At 42.8% G+C, this 3,876-nt stretch overlaps 1 pseudogene; it reads right to left on the bottom strand.

The window, feature by feature from the left end:
- Positions 1-580: 580 nt before the first annotated feature.
- On the bottom strand, positions 581-1,245 carry LOC105723639 (calponin-2-like; annotated as a pseudogene).
- Positions 1,246-3,876: the final 2,631 nt, after the last annotated feature.

The following is a 3,876-nucleotide window of genomic DNA, read 5'->3' as shown; positions in this document are numbered from 1 at the left end:
CCACTGCATTCTAGCCTGGGCAACAACCACTAAAAAAAAACAAAAAAACAAAAAAAAACTACTGAGGCCACAGTGGTGGGGTTTAGCCTGAAGAGGCGGTCAGGCTTAGCCCCAACAACTCAGACTTCCCTTCCACTTCCTTTTACAGGCCTCACTTTCCCCACCAGACTCCAAGGCAGGTCTGAGGGTCTGAGGTCTGTTGGTCTGAGGGTCCTAGGGATATCCAGCCACATGGGAGCCTGAGATATTTAGCATGGTGGCCAGGCCCCCTTTCCCAGGGACTCATTTCCCAGCACTCTCTCCATTGTCTCCACCCCATTCCGCAAAAAAAAAAAAAAAAAAAAAAAAAAAAAATGTGTTTTTCTTTTGTAACTTTTGCAGGTACAGAAACCACAACTGATCAGCTGACAAAAGGGGGAAGAGACGAAGCAAGCGAAAACCTTTGAGGACCAGTTCCTTCCAAGCCCAGATCTCTTCTCCCCAGCACAGCTCGGCCCATAGCCTGGACATGCCAGCAGGAACCCTCACCCTACATGTATTGGGATATCGCCTTGAACCCCTTCCCCCACAGCCCATTGGCTTATGCCCATCTGGCTGGCACACTTGTTTGTACACATGTGGAGTCTGATGGTTCAGTGGTCCATGGGAGGCAGGTTGTGGTTCTTGGGGTCGTAGAGATGCTTCCTTGTGCTGTAAGCGATCATGCCTGACTGGCTGGTGCTTGGTGCCCATCTGCAGCCCGATGACACACTGGCTGGCCTTCATGCCTTCATGATGGCGTTGTCGAAGTTCTGCTCCTGCTTCTCCGGGTACTTGACACCCATGTCCACCCGGCTCTGCAGCCCCTTAGTCTTGGCCTTCCCCGCCAGGGCAAGAAGAGACACCTGCACCTGCGTCGTGTTCCCACCCTCAAACAGGTCGTCGGCCTTGAACAGGTCCACGGGGTTCATGCCGTAGCTGACCACAGCCTTGATGAAGTTGGAGAGGTTTTCTAGGTGGTGCCGCTTCTGCATGGAGTGGTTGATTTGGGGACTGAGTCTAGCTGTAGCTTGTTCATGAGCATACATAAGATAATCTTGTCCTTCAGGCCCTTCTGAAGTCGGGGCCGATGGAAAGGCTGGTGAGTCCCTCCATCCAGATGCGGAGCTCTGCCTCCTTCTGGGGATCATACTTGGACGGGAGCAGGTTCTTTACCTTGGCTGATAGCCGGTATGGGAGACCCTTGTTGAACTGCTTAGTGCTCATGGCTGGCGGGCATGGCCGCGGGATGGGAACAGAGGGGGTACAAATGAGTTTTTTAAGAAATTGGCTAAAAGCACCATTGTGTTAGATGGAGCCACCTAATACCGTTAAGCTCATAAGCATGTGTCAGTTGGTAAGTAACATAAATGTTGAATGGTTGGGCTTCAATTGAGTGACTGCTGACCCAGCTCCAATGCTAAAATTTTCTTCATATATCTTTCACACATACACTACATTTATGACTCCTGATCTCAGAAACACATTAAGGATATTCTGCAGGAAACACAAAGTCAGCTTTATCTCAGGATCTGGAGGTTTAGACTGTCAGGCGCTTCCAAATATGTGCCCCATGATCTATGATGTGTTTAACACTTGGCACTCATTAGAATTGGCTTAAAGATTATATCTAAAAAAAGTATCAAAACCAATATAAAATATGTAATAAATGTTTTGCTTTCCCCTGCTCCACAATTTAAGCCGCAACCAATTGTATGCAAACCTTGTCTCTTCTCCCCCTTGATATTATCTTTAAGTTCTGTCAGAGTTGACCTAGTCCTTGGAAAAATACAAAGTGGGAAAAGATTGTCTTTAGAATTTCTTTACCTTCCCCTCAGAGATCCCATAAAGTCTTGCTCCTTAGTTTTCTTGCCTCCAGGCTGCCACGCTGTCCTGTTTTTGCTAGGAACCTACCAACGATTCAAACAGGACGTTGAATCCAGAGAATTATTTTTCACAGCCTGATAGTGATGTTTCTCTCTTCTGACCTCTTGTTGAGTGTAAGCAGTGGGTTCCAGGAGCTGAGCCTTAGCGTATGAAGTAGGTGGAGGCATGCTTATTGTGGTCAAGTGGACAGTTCTGTCATCACCACACATTGGGGTTGAATCTTCTCAGTTCAATTACTGTTAGGATAATTTCACAGCAATGGACTAGAATCATTTTTGGACAGTATGATTTAATAACCAGAATGACTATGGTACTTGGATAGCCAAACTGGCCTTATCAGGTTGGTAATTCTAGAGATCGTATCAGATGAACCCTTCAGCAACTCTACCAATTGCCTACTACCCAAACAAGCTCCTTTGTGGCTAATTGTTTAAGGTGTAGCTACAAAGATGCATTTCCTGTCTTTCAGAAGCAGACAGTATCTGGGAGGCACTAAGCTTTACCAATGGGACAACAGGTTGTATCCCCAGAAGACAATGTTCAAAGTAGATGGCAAGAGAAAAACAGTATTGATTGGATTTAGGGAAGAATGGTTATATTGTGTTTATATTTAGACACACTTGCAAGATGTAGTCACAAAGAAACAGTGGTAAACATAAAGAATCAATCTGATCCCTGTTGATTTCACTATCAATTACAAAATGATATCCTATGTTATGAAATCTTTCATTTATTCATTTGTTCAAGGATAACTTCATTCTTTGAACAATGTTTATTGAGAGCTTAATATTTATGAGGCACACAACCTGGATTAAACTAAGCTTGATTCAAAACATCTGAAGCATGTAACAGATGAAAAAAATAAAGAAAAATTAATGTTTTTTTATAACAAATGTAAAATGTCTTATATGTTACATAGTGATTTTAGTCTACTCTTCAGCTTCAGGATCTAGGGGTTAAATTATTTGCCCAGACACCTAAATTCTGCGTATCTTTATTACCTTTCTAGTGCACTTTACCTTTTGAATACTGGCATTACAGTCATTGATCCTTAAAACAACCCTTCAGTCAGGCCTTAAACCTTGGCTTTAGGCTCCAACTCTGGCTCTTTTTATAAGGCCACCCTGTGCCTCTTTCTAACCTATGCTCTCAACTCCTTTCCCAAGAAGGAGGCAGTTTTCTGCATTCCCCAGCCTGCAGCTGTGGCAAACACACAAACACATGGACGATGAAACAAAGAAAGCCCCGTCTTTTCCTTTCCTGACATAATCAGGAAAGGAAAATATAGACCCAATTTTGGAGTTAGGAGGTTTGTGCTCAAAATTCAGTTCTGTCCCAGGTGACCTTGCCTAGGTGCTGCCAACTCTGTCACTGAAGCCAGCAGCTTACCTGATTGACTTTACATTGATTTCATCTACTATCTTCATGTTAGGAAGCCACAGCCTCATGGATACTCAGGAAATAAACACTACTTTTTTATAGCTCAAAAGCTTTCTGAGGGAATTTGAAGAGGGGGGCTACTGTTTTTGTGCCAATTATTTTGTTTTACTAAGCTCCACCATCAGTTTGGCATTAATACTCAATGTAAACGAGACCTTTGCTACTTGGCTGACCCCAAATAAATGGCTAATTGTATTTTTAAGTCTATAGACCTCACGAGACAACAACTGTACCTTTATGCATATGCTTGTTATTGATCATTGCAGAAAGTATTTAACTCTGTTGGGACAGTCCCAGAATTACTGTAGTTGGTGTTTCTCAACAGGTTTGTCTTTTGATGTAAAATGTCATTGTCAAAACTCAAAGTTATAATTAGATTCTGCACAAAGCACTCTCAATTACATTCCTCAGAGTAACTGGAGAAAGTATTATTCAGTAGCAATGCAAAGCACTAATTGTAATATTTCAAAGAAAATCTTTCATTTTTTCAAAACTTGTAAGTCTATTAATCCTAGAATTATGATTCACTCC

This window comes from Aotus nancymaae, unplaced genomic scaffold (assembly GCF_030222135.1).
Source record: "Aotus nancymaae isolate 86718 unplaced genomic scaffold, 86718_ANA_hifiasm-v0.15.2.pri h1tg000029l, whole genome shotgun sequence".
NCBI classification, from domain to species: Eukaryota; Metazoa; Chordata; class Mammalia; order Primates; family Aotidae; genus Aotus; species Aotus nancymaae.
Note: the sequence above shows the minus strand (reverse complement) of the source record. Positions and strands in the feature narration are given on the sequence as shown.